Source organism: Typopeltis vanoorti, chromosome 18 (genome assembly GCF_054136105.1).
Source record: "Typopeltis vanoorti isolate ZY-2024b chromosome 18, IOZ_Tvanoo_1.0, whole genome shotgun sequence".
In the NCBI taxonomy this organism is placed as follows: Eukaryota; Metazoa; Arthropoda; class Arachnida; order Uropygi; family Thelyphonidae; genus Typopeltis; species Typopeltis vanoorti.
In genome coordinates this window covers 107,642,398-107,667,124 of record NC_143566.1, presented here as the reverse complement: position 1 = coordinate 107,667,124, position 24,727 = coordinate 107,642,398, and the positions used below count along the sequence as shown (strand labels likewise).

Sequence of the window (24,727 nt, the reverse complement as noted above, 5' to 3'; positions counted from 1 at the left end):
ATACATTTCTTTGTTATAATTTTTTTCTTTTTATATTTTTTATAGTTCCTTCTACATGAATCAATCCTTCAGCCTTCACTGATGGTGAGCTCAAGCTATCAGTCAACTACAGCTTGCAGGGGAGAGAGAGTACGGGATCATAGGTCAGTATAGCCCTAAATTTTACAACGAGTGTTATTATTTGTAATAGTGTGAGTTCTAAGGTCTATTAATAAAATGCATAAAAAATCAAGTTTTCCAAAATTAAGCGCTTGCCTGCTTGTCGAAGATCTACTAATAGAGAACCACTGGAAAAAAAGTCCTAGAAAAAGGTTCTAGTCAGCGACTGGAATGGAACCTACACGATCGTTCTTTGGGCAACCTAGCGCTATGAAAAGAACAACTTCATGGGGCTGCATAGATACCTTTTATTGTAAAAGCGTTTCAAAAATGTCTTTTTATTATAATCTTATTTCTATTGTTAATTTTTCTTTTCCTTTTTTGGTAGTTATGGTGCAACGATAATTAACTTTCTTATATTCATAATTTAATTTACAAAAACGACTTAAAAATAATATCTGAGAAAAGTGGACGTTGAGCCCAGTTAGGTGTCACTGCTTTTAAATTACTCCACTTAATTATAACTACATTTAATTTAATCTTTTATGAGTAAAGAACAAGGCTCACAAGTGCTAAATAATGGATCGAGGCTGAACTACAAAAATAAATCAACAACTGTTCACTAAGATTCTAATCTTAGTTAAATTTTGTAGAAGTCACATTTGTGGTGGGCTGTGCGACTTCAGGAGTGGGCTACAGGTTAAAAATGATCTCACATCCTGGAGTTGAACTGCATCCACATCATAAACACACTTAAAGACATTTACCAATATTCATGTTCACATCGGGATTCGAACTCGCAGCCTGTTGCCTGGAAAGATGGTACGATGTCCATTCTGCTAAGCAGGGCCGCCATATTCAAGTAGTTGTCCCATTACGGATTGCTTGATAAATAAACAGGATTTAAAAATCCTCACCACACTCATTAGAGGTATTCCCATCTGCTCTTGCATATTATTCCCAATAACCTGACAAATGCAAAGTTCGTATAAATTTAAGTTATGCCGTGACAGGGAGCTTAATCTGATCTCAATTAATACAAGTGCTTGCTGAACTGTCTGTTTTGTAAGAGGATAAATAAAACCGCATTGTCCGAAAGAAATCTGTATCTCCTCCATCTTGAAACTTACTTTCAGTTGATACGTCCTCATTAATGTTCATTGGATCCTGGATACATTTCAAACCGATTTTTTTTTTTTTTTTACCAAAGAGATTTGTCGTTACCAATTGCACTGCACAGGAGTTAATAAGAAACATTAAATATTTAACAGCCTATCAAATTTTTCCAAAACATAAATCCTATGGATCATCATCATCAACGACAACAACAGCTTTCTTCAGTCCACTGCTGAGCGAATGCCTCTCCATGCTTCTTCCATTTTGGTTGGTCTTGTGCATCTCTCCGCCATAAATGTCCATAACATCTTGTTATCTCCTCGACCCATCTTACCACTGGTCTACCTGGTTTCCGATAACCAGATATTCGTGTCCATTCTAACATATTAACAGACATCATGTGCCTGTTACTGTTTGGGACCACAAGATGGCGGAAATTATATTCCGTACTCTCTCCTAATGAAAACAAAAATATTTATTGAAATCAATTATGTTTGGAGTATAGTGGTTATTTGTCAGAATATAATCTCTCTATCTCTTTCTTTCTCTGTGTACGTGTGTGTGGGATGGATTCATTTTAAACGGATGAAAATGTCATCCTCCTTGGGTAGAGTGGAGGAACGGATCGAAAGGGAAGACTCGCCAGTATCAGAGAAAGGAAGGAAGATACTTAAAGTGTTCCTGCTAAGCCTACTTAATCACAACTGTCAACTTCTTACAATGGTGAAATCAATCAGTCTTTTTTTGAAGCCAACTCGCTATATCTAGGAGGTACAGCAATCTCTTAGCATAATAAGTGATGCCCAAGGGTTATAAAAAGAATTCCGAGTCATTTTTCAAGTAACCAACTTCCGCATTTTTTTTTTTTTTTTTTTGCATCTCAATAATCCCAAGGACTTCTCCGTGGCAAGGACAGTAGAATAAACAAGTCACTGATGACTACGATCTGTTGCGTAGACGACCTGCACACTAACGAGCCAAGTTCGGATCACATTCTAGTAACAGTAACTTTGTAGGTGACTGCCACCCTCGTGTTATGCTTCCCATTTGCAATTAACATACAGAATGGAGTTCATAAGGTCAAAATTACAATGCCTACTTTCCATACGTCCTTAGTCAGATCACAGAAAAATGACAACAACTAGCTCCGAAAGTCATCAGACTACACAAAGAGTAAACAGGGAAACATATTTATGGATTTAGTTGCAATCGAGTCAATAACTTACACTCACGTTCCAAAAAGTAGAGAGTACTTTGCATAAAGGGAAGTTCGTTCATTGTTCGATTGCATGGGTGTCAACAGACTATAACTCTTGACGCAGTTCTTGTCAACAAGTGAACTAACCAATTGTGAATTAGGATAGTCTCAGCAGTTGATGCAAAATATGTTTTTGTCCTAATCAGTGGCGCACTCAGGATTTAATCTTGGAGGGGGCCGAGCGCTCAGGATTTAACCTTTGGGGGGCCCGAGTTGAGTAGACGTTTTGCGAATACACACTACACATCGCATACGACCTATAACTGAGCATCTGCAGTGATCGCTAATTCATAAGTAGTAGCACACAACATAAATAAAAAAAAAAAAAGAATTTTAATTAGGAAAAGATTTTTGGAAATTTTTCTAGTGTTTTTCCTTTTCTTTGGGGGGGGGGTGCCCGGGCCGCTTCCTCCCCTTCTGGGTGCGCCACTGGTCCTAATTGCATATTCGTCTAGGTAGATTCGTATAAAAGGCTATAAACCGATAGTACTTGGAATCTACGAGAGTGGGCTGAAAAGTACTCGGCCTCTACCATAGATTGCAATACTATCGGTAATTTTTTTTTCTAAGTTGATACATCTGTCATAAGCATCCATGTGAAATTGCAAGCCATTCTATCAAGTAGTTTGCTTTATACAGCTGTCTGAAACAAGAGTGTTGTCAGCATCCCTTGAAATGGATAAAATTGAGTATCGTGCGGTTATAAAATTCTTTGTAAAATAAGGTTTAACGCCAAACAAAATTCATTCGAAGTTCATAAATGGGCACACTTCTTTGTTTTCCACAATTAAGAAATGGGCTGCGGAGTTTAAACGTGGTCGTACCAGAGATTCTACGTGAAGGACGCCCAAAAAGTGTAACAACACCGGTACACGATATCGTATTGGATATCGCGTACCGGTGTAGGATAAAAACGTGTAGGACGTGTAGGATATATTTTGCATGAGGAATTGCAAATGAAAAAGCTTTGCGCAAGATGGGTGCCGCGCTTGCTCACAGCAGATCAAAAACGCACTGGCATGAAAATCTCTGAAAAGTGCTTGGAGCGTTTTAACAAGAATAAAACTGATTTTGTGAGTCGATTTATTATTATGGATGGGACTTGTATTCACCATTACACACCAGAATTCAAGCAGCAGTCAAAACAGTGGCCAGAAGCTAGTTTTTTCAGTGCCAAAGAAGACAAAGTCGGTTCCATCAGCAGGAAAGGTCATGGCATCGGTGTTTTGGAATGCTAAAGGCATTTCATTTATTAATTATCTTGAACAGGGTAGAATAATAACCGGGGAATATTATTCTGATCTTTTAACCATACTAGACAAAAAATTCGTGAGGAAAAGACCTGGTTTGCAGAAGAAAAAAATCATTCATCAGGACAATGCACCTGCCCACAAAAGTATTTTGGCAATGGAAAAATTAAGGGATCTGCACTATGAATTGTTGGAACATCCACCCTGTTCCCCAGATTTGGCTTCCTCTGACTTCTGTCTCTTCCCAAAACTAAAACTCTTCCTCGCTGGTTCAGCGTTTTTCTTCGAATCAAGAGGTGATTGCATTTGTAGAGAGGTAACTAACTATTATAATAACGGAATTAACTGACGTAAATTATTCTTTATTCGTAGAATTTTCACCTGAGTATCACAGGCATCATCAGTACAGGTACAAGGCTAATTAAACAATAACTGTTAAATTGACAAAGCGCCACCTAAGTAGCTAAGGTTAAATTTCTTAAATTTATTTAATTATTATTATTTAAAACACTAGTTCATAGAGCCCACTCCTTTTGTTCTTCAGAAGAACTTTTACAAAAAGAATTACAGCATATTAATCCCTCCTTCATATCCAAAGAGCTATGAAAGAGGAATAATGTACAAGGGGTTAGTGAACGCATAGCTAAGGTGCTAAAACCACTAAATATATGTGTGGCTTTTCGACCCGTTAGGAAAATCTCCAGATTCCTAATGCTTCCAAAGGACAAGCTCCAACATCTCGTTAATCCAGATGTCTACCAGATTCTCTGCCAGTGTGGATTATCATATTTCGGACAAACAGGAAGATCTGCTCAGGTCCGGTTAGAAGAACACCAGTCGTACATCCATTACCTTGAACCCGAACAGTCTGGAATTGCAGAGCATGCCATCAACACCAGTCATAGAGTTAAGTGGAACAAGGCAAAAGTCGGTTCCTAATGAAACGGCTATACAAAGAAGCATGTGACACATTACTTCACTCCCCTAACCTAAACAGATCCGATGGTCTGTCTTTACCCTTATAAAGCAGAAAATCTTTCCTAACATATAATTATATACACATATATATTTAATTATAAAAAATAAATAATAATAATAATTTAATAAATTTAGGAAATTTAACCTTAGCTACTTAGGTGGTGCTTTGTGAATATAACAGTTATTGTTTAATTAGCCTTGTACCTGAGTAGTACTCCAGGCAGTTTGAACCAGATCAAGATAAGATAAGGAATCGTGACGTGATCGGTTAATAAGCAGATGACGTCATTGTGGGGGTGACGTCATGAGTCGGAATGTTTGGAATTTCCCTGGGGCATATGTGTCAGTGACGGGAGTTCTTGTGTTTTGGTTCGCGTATGGAATTATGGGTGATAGTAGAGGTAAGGATTTGTGTTGTGATTGGTGGGACACTTTGGACCAGATCAAGATCAAGATAAGATAAGGGATCGTGACGTGAATGTTTGTTGTTATCAGATGAAGATAAGTGACATCATTTATTTAAAAATAAGTGATTTCATTTGTTAGTTGTAAATAAGTGACGTTATTGTTTTGAATGGAAAGGGATATATTAGTGTATAAGGAATCGTGTCGTGATTGGTGGGACACTTCTGACCAGATCAAGATCAAGATAAGATAACGAATCGTGACGTGGATGTTTGTTATTATAGATTTTAGAATGGTTGGAATTTCGCTGGGGCCCTCGTCTGTCAGGGACATCACGTGGTGTTTTTGGTTCACTTATTGCATTGTGGGTGATATTTAGAAATAAGCATCATGACGTTATGTGTTTGGAAATTCCTGCGGACGATATGTCTCTCTGTGATATCACATGGTATTTTGGTTTGACTATGGAATTGTGGGCGATGTTTTTGAGATAGATATCTTGGAATTTTCCCAGGGTGACTCACATCCGTCACTGTCATCATGTTCGTTGTCTATAGATGTGTGTACTACTTTTCCAATACATTTTGGGGTATTTCTTTCCTGTTAAAGGGTGGGAATTCTTAGATTAAGTCGTGATGGCGCTAGTGTTTTTTGAGCTTTTCTGAATAATTTAATTATATACTGGTGTCCCTTAAACACACAATTTTTTTTCCATAGCTCATCCATATTTTCTTCTATATTCATATTCTAATTCTAATTCATATTTTATTCATAATTCATCCAAATATTTTGATTTGTTTAAAATTAACATCTTAAAGTTCAATAAATAAATAAATAAATAAACAAATCACCATGAAATCAAAATACGAATTTTCAGTTATCATTGGGATAATTGTTTGCCAATTTCTTTTGAATAAGAGTTCAAATTTATTTCCTAAAGAAATTTATATTTCTCATGGAAATATTGTAAGATATGCATGGACAAAATCACCTTGTAGTTGAAATAAATTACCTGAAAGTTAAAAAACAGAATTCTTGGTTAATAAAATATAACCATCAGCTGAAGTGGGAAATTGGTTCACTAGCTTTGGACAAACTAAGAGATTGGATGATAGAATCAACATGCAAATATCATATATTACTCGCCAAAGGAAGACAAAAATCAAAAACATTAGCGATGTTAATAGGGAGGCCTGTTCTTGATTTAAATGAAATTGGATGCCCAAAACGTGAAAACATAATGTGTACTTTTAAATGCTTTTGGAAACATAACGAAAGATTCTGTGCTTTTAATAATTCTCAGAAGTATACGTATTGGATTCGAAAATATAAATATGCAACCCTTAATTTTACTACTAGAGTAATAAATTCCCAACAAACACCAAATGAAAATTAACTTTCAGATGAGAGTCACATTGTCAAAAACCATATGATGGCAATTCCACAAGCCTGGGAAGAACCTTTGATGTATTTTTCAGTTTATTTATTTATTTTCTGTATTGTTATATTCAGTAAATACAATTTGTAAATAATATTTCATTCAAATAAAATGTGTAAATTTAAATGAACAAATTGGGTGTCGTTGATGTGCTATACAAATTTAATTAAGGCCATAACATATTTTTTCCTTGTGAAATTTCATGTCACAAACTAACCAGAGACTTTTTTTTTGACTCACTGAATTAAAAGTCTTATTTGTTTATGCAAGCCCTCAAATATTTCAAGAAAATGTCAACTCTTGGAAGCAAAAGGAATAATCGGGTATTAAATTAATAGCCAGAATTTTAGTGGAGAAGATTTCATCTGAAAAGTTACAATACTGTAAGAATTTGGCTATTTTACAGACCCATTTGTTAATAATATTACAGTCAAATAAAAGGTAACATAGAAATTAACAAAGTATATATTACAGAGATAATATTCATTGAAATAATAAGAAATAACTATTTATTTGTTGTGCTGGCAAAAGAAATTTCTAAAAGAAAACGCAACAGTGAATTCAAAACTTTGTTTGTCACATATCCATTACTTAAAATTACTAATGCTAAAGAAAAAAATAAATAAAATAAATAAATTTCAGTTACAGAAATAGGTTAAGAGCACAAGGAATCGCAGGTAAAATTAATAGTCAATATTGGTTTAAAAAAAATAAATGTAAGCATTAATTTACTACAGCAATAATTTCCCACGGGAATGAAGAATGAATGATTTCAGTATATGTGTCATCACAACCATGTGAATGCTAATCACTTAGTCATATGTAAGTATTTGAGAAACATAGAAACTTGGGAAAATGATACCTTTTGAACAATACCGTAATTTATGGATCTGACTCATGTCATCTTCATGAAAGACCCCTTTGAAGAAAACCGCGATTTGTAGTAACCTCGCTGGGGGGGATATTGCTCATGACGATAACAATAGCATTTATGGGCTGAAATCTAAAGGAAGAAGTACTCAACTATTTCAGGTTGCAGTATTTACAGAAATTTTGTTCTTTGTGGTTTTTGTGTTTTGTTGTGGTGTGGATATAAAATTCAACTAGTTTGGAATATTTAATTTTTGGAATATTCGTATTTAGAAGAGCCATTCTGGAAAGCTGCAAGTAATTTTAAATTATCATTAGAATTTCTAGAATACATACAAAAGGTTTTGTAATCCATTTAACTGTCCGTTTATTTTAATTTATTTATTTTAAAATGCCGTAGAGACACCAGCATATAATTAAATTATTCAGAAAAGCTCGAAATACTGTCGCCTGTAAACTTAAAAGAACAGTGTTGTTGATGTGAAATGAATGTTTATGTAAGATCACTTTTGAAATCACCGTGAATTCACACACGATTTGTTTATTTATTTATTGAACTTCAAGATGTTAATTTTAAACAAATCAAAATATTCGGATGAATTATGAATAAAATATGAATTTGAATTAGAATATGAATATAGAAGAAAATACGGATGAGCTATGGAAAAAAATTGTGTGTTTAAGGGACCCCAGTATATAATTAAATATTAAGAAAAGCTCGAAACACTGCCGCCATCATGACTTTCTCTAAGAATTCCAACCCTCTAACAGGAAAGAAATACCCCAAAATTATTGGAAAAGTAGTACACCCATCTATAGACAACCAAACATGACGACAATGACGTATGTGTGTCACCCTGGGAAAATTCCAAGATATCTTATCTCGAAAACATCGCCCACAATTCCATAGTCAAACCAAAATACCATGTGATATCACAGAGAGAGATATATGTTCCCCAGGAATTTCCAAACACATAACATCACGATTCTTATTTCTAAATATCACCCACAATGCAATAAGTGAACCAAAAACACCACGTGATGTCCCTGACAGACGACGGCCCCAGCGAAATTCCAAACATTCCAAAATCTATAATAACAAACATCCACGTCACGATTCCCTATGTTATCTTGATCTTGATCTGGTCAGAAGTGTCCCACCAATCACGACACGATTCCTTATACACTAATATATCCCTTTCCATTCAAAACAATAACGTCACTTATTTACAACTAACAAATGAAATCACTTATTTTTAAATAAATGATGTCACTTATCTTCATCTGATAACAACAAACATTCACGTCACGATCCCTTATCTTATCTTGATCTTGATCTGGTCCAAAGTGTCCCACCAATCACAACACAAATCCTTACCTCTACTATCACCCATAATTCCATACGCGAACCAAAACACAAGAACTTACGTCACTGACACATATGCCCCAGGGAAATTTCAAGCATTCCGATCTCATGACGTCACGCCCACAATGACGTCATCTTCTTATTAACCAATCACGTCACGATTCCTTATCTTATCTTGATCTTGATCTGGTTCAAACCGCCTGGACTACTACTTAGTTGTACTGATGATGCTTGTGATAGTCAGGTGAAAATTCTACGAATAATTTTTACGTGAGTTTATTCCGTTATTATAATAGTTAGTAATATGTCTACTCATGGTATTTCCTTACTGAAACTCTAGAGGGGTATTTGCAGATCTTACTGGGAACCACTACAGGGACGGGATAATTGAACTAGAGCATCGCTGGAATAAATGAATTAGTCTTAAGGGAGATTATGTTGAAAAATAAAAATAATTTTGAAATTATAAATTTGTTTTTTCATTGTTAGGCTGAGAACTTTCAGACCACCATCGTAAGTGTTAGGTAAACCTGAAACCATCGTAAATCATGGTACTTTACCAAGCCACTTCATGCTTCCAATAAGAAGATTGTAGTCTCATAGTGGAAATAAAAATCAATTGATAAACAAATAAATACCCGTGATTATAGCGGGGTTTGAACCACAGCCTGAAAAGTGGATACCACCCTGCCAACTAGACCAGCAGGTATTTCATTGTATTTTTATTAGAAGTAGGTAGATTCTTTTATTTAATTTTTTTTACTTTAATTCTAAAATTTTACCTACGCTTGAGAATATGTGTGTGGTCTCAATATTAAATTAATCTAGATTCCTTTGAACATAAAGAACCCATTCTTTTTAACAAATAAATATTTCATTTGACGCATGCGTACAACACTTTCACTACCTATCGATTCTGCTGGACCAGAACAGCAAACTCTTTAGCGGGTAATAGAATTATGTATGCCATGTGCTTATGTCTGCTAATTGCGTACATTGTTGTTGTGTTGTTGCCGAGTCCATTGATGAGCTTCTAGATATGACCGTGGATCTGTAGAACTGCTTTGGCAATCTGTTGAACTTTGATGGATTAAAGCGTTTCTCTAAGTTATTGTCAATTTTCTGTACAGCAACAGCAATTGCTGGACAAGAATAAATGGACAGCTGTTAGTTCAGCTCTTGGACAGTTTGTGCATGTTTCATAGCTCCTACTACCGTCTGGCTGAATTTTTATGCCTTTAAAATGTTCCATCCTTAGTCTGGTGTTGATTGTGGTTATTTCTTTATTTTCATTAATTTCACTGATTTCATTCTTCTTCTTGATAGTTTGTTTTACCAATCTTATTTTGAACAGAGTTAGCATCACTTAGTGATAGTGGGTGTAATTTTTGAGGTAAATGTCTTGCTTCTTTGGCTAGTCTGTCTTTCTGCTCTTTCATTGCCTTCAATATTTGCATGGGCTGGTATCCTTTGCAGTGTGCAGTTCTTATTTTTCAAATTTAAGATTGTTAGTAGTTCATGAATTTCCTATGTGAGTTTTGTTTTTCCATTTTTTAATGCATCAAGTACAGATTTTGAGTCGCTGTAGATGGTTATTCCTTCTGTAATATTTATTACAAGAGCTTCCGTAGCTCAGTCAGTATAGACGAAGCCCTTTGGTCGAAGACCTGGGTTCGATTCCCGTCCGTGACGTGAGGAACCTTTATCTAGTCTCTTCCGACAAAAAGTGAGTTAACCGGTCTCATACGGAGGTAGGAGTTTTTTCACCCGGAAACTTGGGTTTTTCGTCACCAGAACAGGCAAGCCGACCCCATGAACACACACGGATTACAGTCATGAAAACATCCCAGCCATATGCCGGTCCCGAGCCCGGACAAAATTGGGAGGGGGCAATGGTGAACTACCCTGTAAAAAATCTCACCTGGAATACTTTGTGGGCAATGCCTTTAAATTCACCATAGGTGAATTTAAAGTTTCCGACCGTAGGCAATTGCCCACAAAGGCATTGCCTACGGTCGGAAACGACTGAAAAGGAAAATCAGATATTTATTATTGGATTAGAGAGATTGAACTTGAGAGCTGTTTGTATGGTTGTTAATTCACAAGTGAAGTTTGAAGCTATTTTGCCAGCTGTGGTTTTGATTTGCATTTCCTCGCCTCCAGGTAGAGTTCGAAAAACCCCTGGATGAAGCACTCAACTTCCTTAGTTGAGTGCTTCATCAGATGATTACCAGTGTAGGCAATGACATAGTTTGGATTATTTAAGTGATGTAAAATGTCAAGTCCTTTTCTGTTATTTTCTTGCTGTGAATCCTTTTTTGAACAAGATTCGAGGAGATTTAAGTTTATCATTGTGTTTTTTGCTAAAGAATGGCTCTTTGCTTATTTCAATGGATAGGTGCTCTAAGTTGATCTCTTTTCTAATTTCATCATCATATTGTAAAAATACAATTGCATTCATTCTTCTGCCAAATAAGCCTATTTTGAGGGATAAAAAAGCCCCACTTTCACGGAGGGAAACCCATTTGATCTTATAAAACGAGTTGATTCACTTTCAGATTTTTTACATCTGAAAAGGTTTCGCATCCTAGTTGGGATTTTAATCCACGTCTTTCCAATTGAAGGGCTTAGTTGAAACCGAGTGAACTGCTTTGAATTATCATAGTAACTATGTAGGATACATCGTCAGTAGGGAAGATTATGTTAGCTGAATTTAGGTGGCTGTTTATAAATAAATGGCAATACATTTATGCTCCGTTGTTTTACTGTCTTAATCTGAATAGAATAAAGGCCAAAAGTGTGCGTGGGGGGCGCCCGTAATTTATCTACTCTATCATAATTTATCATATTTTATCTCTTGCTGTATCCTTAAGCCTTACCATCAATCTCTTGCTCTATAGGTTTACTGAATTAAAAGAGTTATAGTATCACTTGCATCAAGGCGCCCTCTATGGGTAAATAACTCGTAGAAGGACACTATCGACTTGGAAACATTCTAAACAGTAGTTAATGACACCAGTTTCCCGTCAACTAAGAATACAAATTAACCCACAGGAAGACCTCCTGGTGAGAAGCAGGATAAAAGCAGTGGAAAAATTCAACTCAGGTTTGAATGTGTTGTCTTTATGCTGGGTTACAACCATATGTATGTCACAAGGACTTCAACAGGTGGCGCAGAAAATCAATGCAGATGACTGCAGCAAGAATCTCAACTTAAAAACATGATTCCTTTGTTCACAGAAGTTTGCACGTTGGTGTCATATTTGATGAGTACACACATAAATTTTGATGGCGCTCTGCCATGACACCCAACCTTGACTCTTAGGAATGACAAAGTATTCAGCCAACATGTTGGCCTATTGCCAATATGAAATGTCACACTGTAGGTGGAAATCTTACTCCGAATGAGGTTTAATTTGCGTTTTCTTTTTTCCTTTTCTTTATGGAATGGCAATTAGTCTAAAATTACTTTAACAATACAATTTCTGTCAATGAGTTCAGAAAGGTAAGTTTGGCCCAGAACAATAAAATACGAAGGGTGGTCCAAAAGTAGTTTCCTTTTTCTTTTGAGTAGTAGTAGTAGTAGCTAGTTTCACCACAGTGAGTGGCGCTACAATCAGTCACATGAGCGCAGGAAAGTAGTTCAAAATGGCGGCTGTTACAGATCCACCTATGAAGCAGAGAATGGTGACCGAATATCCTGACTGCGGAAGATGTGCGTTTGATTGAAATTCGGAGTGGCTAACCCAGCATCTGCTGTACCTCACACCAGTTTGCGTACAATGGATGCAACTTTAACATTTGGTTGGAATGATCTTCCTCATCTTGTTCATAGCTCGAACTCCCAACTAACTATTCTCTGAAAGATTCTCTGAGGAGTTGGTTTGTGTTTGGGACTTACGGTCGAAGAAGCTAAAGACAGTGTGTTATGTATGCAAGTTGCGTATGTTCTTCTGACAGGTTTGCCTGTTTTGTGGGATTTTTTCTGTTTATTTTCTGAAAAGCCAGAAAAGTTAGGTATAAATACTAACTAAAAACGATGATGATATTTTAGAATTTAAATTTTATTTCAATTTTAGACTCTCTCGGAAATACCCATGAACACAAATATTGCAGGGGTTTTAAGTTTTGGCTTCTTTTACTATATTTGTATCCTTAACCATATGCACCTGGAACCGTGAGAAATGCATTCCTTTTCTTGTCTTAAAAATGAACATAACCACACCCCAAGGTTCACCGACCACAACTGTACATTGGAATGTGAACTTACTACAACCCCAGTTCATAGATGCGATTAGCCGGTTGGTTTTTTTTTTTTATTTTTTTTATTAAGTATTAACCCAACAAATACAATATACATAAACAATTTTAATAGGATCTTCTCTCGGTCTCTCGTGAGATTCTTGGTCATAGGGACCGCTGGCTGTTTTTATTTCTCCCCACCCCTTTCTCTCCTTTCCTCAAGCAAACCGGTTGGTAATTTGTTTGTAAACAACCAGTATCCACATTATTTGGTTGGTCATTCGAAAAGGGTGCTTGTCCTCTGAGCAAGCCCTAAGGTTAATATAACTATTGAATTGTAAATACTTAACCTTTCGCCTGCTTGGTTAATAAATATGATAATTACTTCATAAAAATATTTTTCTATTCTTAAAGCAATTTTCGGAATGAATATGATTGGCCAAAAAAGCAGTAGAAATCAGTTCAGTTCAAGCAGAAGATGAAATTAACAAATGACATTACTTGCAGAATTTGTTATTGATAATATTAAAACTGCGCCCTCTCACGTTCAAATACGCCTCAGTGAAAGAAGTCTTAAATATTGATATTAAAAAAATACGTGGATTTTTTTTTTTTTTTAAAGGAAACAGGATTAAATAAATTAGTCTGTCTGGTCTATTTTTGAAGTATTTTTATAATCTTTGTACAGGGAAATAAATCACTGTTTAGGTAGTGAAGGAATTAAGCTGAAATTACCTTGAAATTATTGAAATTAGAAAGCAAGTAGTTACACTTTACGAATCTCATAACTTACATGTCTCCCCGCCTTCTAAATCACCCGTGAATTAAAAGCAACCTTTGGGATAATAAGATTATGTCTTAAAATGACATTTAAATTATCTTTACCTATCTATACTTACGAACAGGTTTTCTTTTATAAAAACAAACTTGATGGAGCTAATTGAATTTACAAGGACTTTGCAAGTATTTTAATCTTTTTGATCTCAAAATTTTCGCTTTTGTCTGTCTCACTGACTGTCAATTCTACCAAATATTCTGAATATTAATAGAATTTCTTTCAAGTTTTCGATTATAAAAGTGATTTCAAAAATTTAATTTGTATTATCATTCAAAATAATATGGATTAATTTTTATTTTTAAACTAAAAATTACACTCTATTTAGAAAGTTAAAAGTTGTTCGTGTGGCAGAGTTTGCTTTTGTCAGAAGAGCACCTGTCCAGTTGTTTTGATGACAATATAAAAGCCATTTTCTTTAGGAAGGAATCTTTATGAACAATACCAGTGGTTTCGTGTATTGAGACATCCTATCGTAAAGTCAGTTTTTCACAGAATCTCAGGTTTTCTCTAAGTGGTTCTCTACAAGGAATCAAAATGTTAGATTCCTATATCAAATTTTGTGTCACTTTTAAGAGTGTGGGCATTTTTTATTCATATTTTTAACCATTGTAATTAAACTTATTTTGCCTCTCCTTCTTGTGAAAATAGTTATTTTTGCTTCGGACTGTTATGTGGACACTATCTTTTCAATACAATTAGCTGAATGAATATGATTGGCTAAAAAGCAGTAGAAATAGAAATAGTAGGAATAATAATAATAATAATAATAATAAAATCAGTTCAGTTCAAGCAGAAGATGAAACTAACAAATTACGTTATCGGTAGAATTTGTTATTGTCAATATTAAAACTGCGCCCTCTCACGTTCAAATACGCCTCAGTGAAAGAAGTCTTAAATATTATTGATATTCAACAAAAAAAAAAAAATACGTGGTGTAGTGTTAGGTTTTTATGGTAGCACTTTTGGTTGTAGAATCATAATTCCCTAATTCCAGACAAACTCATCATTGATCTGCCAATGGTGAATCGTAGGGTGAAGATGAACATCGTTTGTGTGATGATGCTATGTAATAATGTTTGTGTTTGCAACATTTATATGAACAGTATATAGGATCTGAAGAAACACTCATTATTTCTTTGATTGATGAGAAGAAACTCATTCACTTTAGACATGAATATGTGTAGATTGTAGTAGTTAAGATATACTCGTATATACTAAGAAAGTAATTTTGAAAAATTAAAGTAGAGGGAGGAATAAAGAAAAGATGGGAGGAAGAAATGTATTATTTCGATGAATTTGTGTTGAACTGTGTATATGTCAATCGTGATGAAAAACACCGACGGAAATTCCTCTAGAATAAGAAAGAAACATAATGGAAAAGTTGACATCTTTGCGAAAGGTACTGAGTAACTACCTTTCCTCCTAATCTATGAAAGCATGAACAATATCATTTAGCATTGTGATCGTCGTTTAGAACTGAGTTACATGATCAGTGGGACCATGCAACTCAATACCGAACGGTGATCAGAACAATGAAACTCATTTGTCTCAATGTTTCAACTTGTGCAGTATTTTTGATCAAAGAATGGAGAATTATATCATATATAGTCACTCGATTTAGCCTCCATAGGAATATTTTTTTGCTATCGAGGCTGAAATATTTTTTAAAGGTCACAGATTTCACGAAGTCGTGGCTGATAAACAAAATTTGCACAGATTTCAATAAATGTCTTAAACAGCAGAAGAAATTATGGGTAAAGTTCATTGTTGAAAGGGCCTTACTTTGAGAGGCTAAATCCTGAATCGCAAGTATCTCGACCATGTGTACCCACATATTGAGATACTTTTTGAACATACCGTATATTGAGACCTCTTTCTAGTTTAAAAAAATGACTCATAGTGATATACACATCTCTAACGTCACTCCTAGCCTATACTGTTTTATCAAGCAAACAGATATGTTTCCTAGTATATTATACATCCACGTACTTTGAAAGGCACATATAAAGAACTTGCAAATCCCGACAGAGGTGATATTATATGATGCCCAATCAGTAGCCTATTCGTTCATGAGAGTAATAAAATAATGAATTGGTTGTAAGAGACATATCAGCCAATGGAAAGGTCATGATGCCACCTCAGCAAAGAAATACACAGACTGACCCATGAAGCTAACCCCAATGGACTAAACAGTGCTCGAATGAACTCTCGGAAAATCCGATGGGAAATGATCAACCATGATTTAAGAGTGCATAAGGTTAGTAGTAGGAAAGTACGTACAGATCTGCATTCTGCCTTTTTCTGGAAGAACAACTACATAAGCCGAATACCAACTATAGCAATCAACAGTAAAGAGTACACAGGTATAAAAGGCATCCTCACTGATCAGCACAGCTTTCGAAGTTCATGACAGGAAGAGAGGAATCATGGTACAGTTCCTCCAATTGAATAGTGGAGTGTAGAGGGTGTCCGGAGAATTCCTTATATCAGAATGTCTCAGACCAACTGTGAAGTTCGATGGTAGCGGTGTAATGTCTGGGGATTGTTTCTCATGGCAAACATTTGGACCATCAGCTGAAGTGCGTGGAAGGATGAACTCTGAGATAAGCAACAAACCTGGGCACTCGCAAATTAAACTTACTTCCTTTTGTCGCGTAAATTTGGACAGTTTTATGTAATAGACTCATATATGATGATGCATCCTATCAACTGTTCGATAAAACGGTGAGCGAAAACTTAACTGTCTTTGACAGAGTGCCCATTTCCAACTCCATAAAACACTTTTTGGACTGATGCGAGTATCGGGTGAGGGACAGCACGTGGGCTGATTGTCGTGTGGAAAGTACTCGTATTATCACAAACTTGTGGAGAATATACAAGGATAGAAAGCGTGGTCAAGATCAAAGAATGATCCATATGCTATTGAAGTGTGTGTAATTCTCTAAATATACAACTGTCTCTCATTGCTTATTTTAATATAGTTCATATAACGCAAACATGTATTGTATGCATATAATTAATTATAGAGTTTATCCATTAGAGTGATTAACACTGAAACGAATGCAATAGTAATAATTTTTCTTACTTTACCATTTAATAACAATTTAATGAACACAGTAATAAGAGAGAGAGAGAGAGAGAGAGACTTCGATTTCAGGAAGTCCAGAGAAATACCAAGATGTTAACAACCTAGGGTTATGAATTTTTTAATTGACACTCTATCTGAAAGTTATTTGCTTTCGCCGGCCTGAGAAATACGAACCTTGTCCAGCTCAGCGTTAATGGTTAAAATTAGGGTGTAAGCAAAAAATAAGAGGTCATAGGGAAAGGAAGGAAGGTCGAATAATGCGTCATTTATTGCGTAATGTTACGCACAAGACTCGCGTGGTTGAGTGGGTTGATCGGGTTTGGTGCAGTTTTGTGTTCCACATAACAGCAGACGTGGAGTTAGCGCACGGAACCTTCGCAAATAAAATCCGAAGTTGAATGTTAATTATTGTATGACGTACTTTTCTAGTTAGTGGGCTAATTATACCATACCGGGGGTTGTTTTCCTCTTTATAACAGGAAGTTTTCCCCCAAAGCACCTGTTTGGCACCAAGCGAAACTTCATCTCTGACAACAGACTTGTTTTTGATCAGTCAAGGGCACTCGCAAACTAAACTTCTACCTTCTGTCAACAAGTTGTGAAATCTAGAATAGCATGGGAAGTTTTTATTTTATTTTCTGTTTCTACTAGACGGACAATAGAAATTTCAAGGAAGGCAATGGAAGTACTAGGAGGAAAAATAAAGTTGTATTACTTCCACTACTTTGATTGCAATGAAATGATTCAACACTGAACGCACATCTAGTCACATACAAACGTTTGCGTTCATTGCCTACAGAGGGAGCTGTTTTGTAGAATCTACACCCAATATATTCCTTGAAATACATCGATTTTTTAGATTTCTTTTAGATTTTAGAGGACTTCGTACTTTCAATATCTAGTACTTCGACTACTACTAGATATTTATTTTTATTTATTATTTGCAATTTCGATAAGTGATAAAATATCCTATCACTAGGGGCCCTTCTGACACAGACACCCTTGGCAGTCGCCCCAGTATCAAGCGTTCGTATGTCTCTGTGAGTATGTACTCGAATTTTCATTTCTTAGTTTTGTAGAGCCTCAATTAGCCATGAAGGGCGCTTGCTTATTACAAAAGGAACTTTTTGAAGAGGATCTTGATCAAAGGATTTTGTACTGAAACATTTGAAATATGAGGAGAACCAGAAGCAGGGGGGGGGAATGAAGAGATTTCAGTACTTCTTTAATAAAATCAAAATGTCTGTCTCCATACATACTTCAGAACTATTTACATATACTGCATACACTGTGTGATATTCTATAAACTGTTATAACTGTTACCATAACGGCATTAATAAATTCTTTAAATGACTCGGAGACGCCCTTAGGATGAAAAGACCTAGATTCAAGTCCTTTGTGAGATATAAAGAACACTAATGAGGGCTTCATAATCCGGAGATAGGATTAACGACACTCTATTTATCTGAACTACGTATTCAAAAATTACGTTTATATGAAGCAATGATTTACTTGGCTATTAGAAATATCGGGTGGAATAAATCACTAATATCTATATCTCGAGCCTCCGTAGCTCAGCCAGTATAGACGAAGCCCTTTGGTTGAAAAGACCTGGGTTCGATTCCCGTCAGAATCTTTGTGGTCTCTTTCGACGAAAGGTGAGTTATCATACGGAGTTAGGGTTTTTTTTCACCAAGAAACTCGGGTTTTCCGTCCCCTAGAACAGACAAACCGTCCCCGTGAACACACATGGATTACAGTCAGGAATACGTCCCAGCCATATGCCGGTTCCGAGCCCGGATAAAATGGGGGAGAAGCAATGGTGAACTACCCTGTAAAAATCTCACCAGAATACTTTGTGGGCAATACCTACAGTCACCTACGGTCGGAAACGACTGAAAGGAGAAAAAAAAACACACCAACCATCTATATCTCAGTATATGCTTTAGCACATCTTCCTTTTATGCTATGCCTAGTAGCTAAATATCCAATTAACTTGGCTTCTATGGCCACATTTTTTGTGTATGCTAATGAGTGTGTGTTCTATGGAAGGCTTGGCTGTTTTTGGGGAGGAAAATCTTACCATTATCGCATGAGAGTAGCTACGTTACCAAGAAAAGTGCTTATATATGTTTCTGGTGTACTATACGGGATTGAAACTCAAGTTTCTTCAGTATCATCTCTACACACACACACACACACACACACACACACACACACACACACACATTGAATTCTCCCAAATAGATTTCACCAAATTCGAGAATTTTTTCCGAGCCAAAAAATGAAATAAAAAAAAACCAATATGTCTTAGAAATAAGTGTAAGTTCATTATTATTTCAGTTTACTGCTCAAATGTGCTGTTATTTTTACTTAAACCTTCGTTATTTACACGGATTATTGTATAGCGTAGTTGATGCAATCTTTTGTATTCAAGTTGAATTATTTAAAAAAAAAAACAATTCTCGTGTGTATATGAGGGAGAATCAAGAAATACTGCTTTATTTAATAGTTATAGTTCGCCCATCGATTAGAGATCCCTCGACACTTCTGCGCATGTCAGAAAAAGGAGAATCCATTCCGATAATAGGGTAATCAATCTGTCTTCTGGGATGAGTTTGTTTATTATTACAGGTCGGAAAATTTAGCTTTTCTTTTAGGAACATTGTAGTTTTTAAAGTATAACTATTTTGCTTATGTGACAGTTGGAAAAATGTACGTAGAGTATTAACAAAATTAAAAAAGGTATAATTTTTTTCAAATGAACTTAGATATTCTAAACTTACAGTTGAGAGAACTGAGACACTTTAATGTCCTAAACTGATTAATTATTTACGACTTGTTGTGACTCTTTTAACAAACCCATGCAAAATAAATGTTGGAAGAAAATACCATTATCAAATCCTTTTAATCTTCAGAGTCATCTGAATCGGTGTCCGAATTGGGATCATTTTCACTTAAACTGATCACCAAAGGTTCGCATAATTCTTCGATAATTCCGTTCTCTGTCCCAATACATATTTTCCAATGAGGTGACATGAAAGCAATATTTTCCCCAGTTTTCAACTGTAATACTTTCAATCGCCTGTTCTGAAAGCTTAAAAAGTTTCGACATGTCAATATCTCCAGTTACGTTGCGATGGCGAATGAAACTTTTCACTTCTGCCCAAACATACTCAATAGCATTAATATCGCAATGATATGGTGGTAGCCTCAAAGCTAGAAATCCATGCTCTTTGAGCATCGTGTCGAATTTAAGTAGTTTAGTTGTGGGCGAGTTTCTTTTGACCAAATTAAGCAATTCAATTTTTCATATCTGGGGAATGAGAAATGCTTTTTGCAGAGAGCCAATCCATAAGAACTTGCTTGTTATTAGACCAATTTGGAACTTTGTTTAATCGAATAGAGTGATATGAAGCGTTATCAATTATAATAACAGCATTTTTAGGAAGGTTTGGAATCAGTTTTTCTTCTGCCCACTTTTCGAAGATTGTAGAATTAATTTGCCTATGGTAATTGGCTTTGTATAGTAAGTTTGAATTCGGTAAAAAACCCATTTCTCCACCCGCACACAAAATTATTATGCGCCGCGAGGCATTTCCGGTTTGTAGCACTCCACATTCTTCTTTAGACTGCCAACATTTGACATAAGTTAAATTACTATCAATCCAAGTTTCATCTAGATACAACAATGTCACTTCGCTCCATGATAAGTTTTCTTTTATTCTGGGACATTTTAAAACAAAATCCGATTTCATGAAGTATTTTCCTTAAAGTTTCTCTTTTCCAAGGAAAACTAATTTTTTCTTTAAGCACAGGAGTCAATTTCGGAACAGTTGGCACTCTTTTCTCGACCACGTAAAATTCGTGAATAGCTCTTCTTATAACGTCTACATCAAAATCATTCAAAGCTACGGTTTCGATGATTTTCTTTCTCTGGCGCTTTTTTTTTTATTTTAGGAGATTTAAATTTTGGCTTACCTTCATCTTTTGATTCCCTACGAATTCTTTTAACAGTCGACCCCGATACGCCCACAATTGCACTTGCACGTTTTATGACTTGAGAAAGGGGAACAAGAAGACGGCCTTCTGATGATTCTTTTTCGCAGAATGCAGCACATTATTCAATATTCTTCTGCAAGAGCTACTGAAACATTTAACAACAGAACTTGTTCACTGTACTGGATCCATCATACAAATTAATAATAAAAAAATAATGCAAAAAGAGAAAAACAAAAATCAATCTAGTACTAGTACAGCGACAGACAAGAAAGCACGTAATTTCGCATGTTGGCGACCAATTCGGACGTCCTTCATTTCTTTCTCTCCTTCAGCATGAATCGACTATTGTTGGCAGAATGCCAAGGAGAGATCTACAAACTGTGGGCGAACTATATTATTTATCATTAAAAATATTAAGCATAATATATCGCTATCCGGACTTTTGATGATTTTTATTTATTATTATTTTTGTTTTGAAACTCTGAGACATTCATCACGGAACAGTCTTACAAACTTTTATGAATTGGACAAACTGTGCTACTGGACACGTGCAACTGTGTATGGTTGTTCCGTAAGAGCTTTAGTGAATTGATCAACAACCTCAGCTAGTGTCGACGGTCTTGCTACTGTGTGCTTTGTCACATGTGCAAACCTGTTTCCTCCATCGCCTTCTCTAATTTGAACACAACAGTACCGTCCATTAATCCTCCACTTTCACCAGTATTGCATCAGCCCTTCAGTGGCAGATTGCTCTTTGGTGTAATCGTATCAATTCACCTCTCCACAATTGCCATTCAATAACATGAGTCATGCTGCTCTTGTGTTCCAACCAAGTACCTTAGAAACGAACCATTAAGTTTGTGAGTGTGATACACTCACAAACTTAATGGTTCGTTTGTGAGTGTATCCTCGGCTGGTTTGTCGATTATCGGTATTTTTAAACCGGAACTCGTATTTAACTTGATGGGATTTCTAGCAATATCTCCCAAATGGAAAGCCTTTATTTGCCTCTTTATATGCCACAGTTTACATTTCAGTCTCTACTTGATATAAGTTATACGAGTTAGTTAACTTTTTGGCATTCTAAAAGGACCGTACAGAATTTATTGAGGGTGATAAATCCAGATGATGTGCCCAACGTATCGAACCATTTGGAGATAGTAATGTGTGTTTTCAGTGAAACACAGTTCGAAACAAAAATCGCTCCTAACAAACACTTCGTAACAGCTGTTATGCCAGTGAAACTCAAACGCACTCATAAAAGGTGAATAAATGAGCTCGTGGACTGAGTTCGTGTCTTTTAAAGTAGTGCAAACCAATCTTCCATGCCGAAAGTTATATTCTCATAAGTTCTCAGGAAAGTTAATCTGGATTTAGATTTGATCATTCGACGATTTTGTAGGTTTCATGTATTGTTGGTTTTCGATTATTTGCATTTCGATAAATTGTCTTTGCGAAGAACTTCCAGTAAACGCGATATTTCAATCGCATGTATAACTTCACTTTCACCGTGATAGGAGTGCCACTTGGTTGAGTGGAATAGCCGCTTGTGAAATAAGGGATGGTCATATTTAGACCAGAATGTCTAATACAAAACGGTTGACAACCAAGTGGAACCCCATAGTTCTGCGAAATGTAAGTGGGCTTCCTCGACAGGTATTCATGCTTAAAAAACACAGCAAAAAGTTAATAGAAATGTGTTTTTTAAATATTTTATTACCTTTTGGTATTTATTTATAAAAATGACAAAAAATAAATACATATATACAGTATGTATTTATTTTTTGTCATTTTTTATTTGAAATAAATTACACTATAATTCTTTAAAACTGTTTATTTTTTTTTATTTTATTTTATGTTATTATATTTTTATATACGCTTAAAAAGCGATTGAAGTATGAATGTAACTACTGCAGCTGTAAATAACCTCAGCTGGTGTCGACGGTCTTGTAGGAATATGCGCACCTACTAAGACTGACTTAAACATGAAACTCACACATCTCATAAGAATATCTGCATTTAGTAAATGAATATATTTTGTTTATTAAACTGACTTATTTCTAGAATACTTGTGTCTTTATTATGTATCATATATTTTCTTGATTACAATATTTTACAAGTTCATCTTTATAATTTCATTTCTGATAATTTTATTTGTGAAAGGTACACAGTCTCAATACAAATACCAACTAATAACTGATAACTTCTGTGGCTTGATGGATATCAGTCCCGTGGACTCTGATCCCTTCATCGCTATGAATAATTCCCGGTTTAATGGAAGAGTTTTTGAGCACTTGGCTCGCCCAAGTGCTCAAAAATCTCTTTCAATTTGTGATCAGCGCCGCCTTTGGGCGTTTATGTTTCCATCTGTCTTTTTCATCGTAATCTGATGACTCACGAATGAGTAGGTTGGGATGGAGTGATGCCTGAGCAAAGTACTTGGTTGCTATCTGGAGGAGAAACGTAGGTATGTCTGGTAGGTTTCCGTCTTGGTGGAGGATGGTATTTCCACGGGGCATCGAAGATCATTCGGAAGCATTTGGTTTGGATTAATTGTAATCGTTTGATGTTGCTAGGAGAGGTGTGGCTCCACGCTGACGAACCATATGTCAGAATAAGTCTGATGATTGCTTTGTATATTCTTAATTTGTTTTCTGGGCTGACTTTGCTTCTACGGTTGAGTAGAGGGTAGAGCTGAGCTATTGCAGAGTTTGCTTTGTTGCAAGCATGAGAGATGTGGGAGTTGAAACTGAGATTATTATCTAGTTTGATTCCCAGGTATTTTACTTCTTTTTGCAATGGGATATCAGTATTGAACATCGTGACTGCTCAGTGATGGTTTGCTTTTTTCCTAGTAAATAGTATGGCCGTGCTTTTGTTTGCATTGACGTCAATTCTCCATAACCGAAACCATTTTTCAAGATTCGTTGCTGCGTTTTGTAGTCGTTGTGTGGCTAGATATTATGGCATTTTATGCGGATGACATGGCGATAGATGTTGTGCTTGGGACGTCTGAGATAAAAATGTTGAAGAACAGCGGCGATAATAGCGAGCCTTGCGGGACACCTGCTGTGATACTTCTTGTAGTGGATCTGAGCCCACGAAGTTTCACTTGAAATTTTCGGTCTTTTAGGTAAGAGTCTATGATTTGGATGAGGTTTAGTGAGTATTTTGCAGTAATTAGTTTGTGGATGAGGCCTTTGTGACACACTTTATCGAAGGCCTTCGCCACATCTAGGAAGATTGCACCTGTATGCTGTCTCCAGTTAAATCCAATAGTTATGTATTCTATAAGTCTGTGGACCTGTTGGGTTGTGCAGTGGCCTTTGCGAAATCCGAATTGTTCTTTTGGGATTAGGTCGATCTTGTCCGTCTCATTTTGTAGGCGGTTCAGAATTATCTTTTCTGCGATTTTTCCCAGATTTGATAGGAGGCTGATAGGTCAGTAGTTCTGGGGGAATTGAGGTACTTTTCCGGGTTTGTAGATGAGGGTTACATCTGCCTGTTTGCAGCGAGTGGGGAAGTAGTTGAGTCTTAGCATCGCATTGATGATCGCCACTAGATGCATAACTGTTTTATGGGAGAGTGCTTTTATAATTTTGTTTGAAATCTGATCAGGACCTGGTGCTTTTCTGTTATTGTGGTTCTTGATGATTTGATATATTTCATTTGGCGTGGTATAGTTTGAGTTGTCACGGGTGGTTGAACGATGAAGTGCATAGCGTTCTTGCTTGTGGATTTTTTCAATAAGGCGTAAGTCCGCATGAGTGTAGTTTG

The 24,727-nt window shown here is 35.9% G+C and overlaps 1 long non-coding RNA gene across 2 annotated transcripts in view; it reads left to right on the top strand.

The window, feature by feature from the left end:
- LOC150097040 (uncharacterized) overlaps nt 1-24,727 on the top strand; it is a 113,548-nt gene that overhangs the window by 75,770 nt on the left and 13,051 nt on the right. Inside the window, exons 2-3 of one of the 2 annotated variants that reach the window (XR_016549825.1) lie at nt 46-143; nt 9,270-9,486. This is a non-coding gene — a long non-coding RNA (uncharacterized LOC150097040). The remainder of the gene's footprint in view (nt 1-45; nt 144-9,269; nt 9,487-24,727) is intronic. The other variant, XR_016549826.1, reaches the window with a different exon arrangement.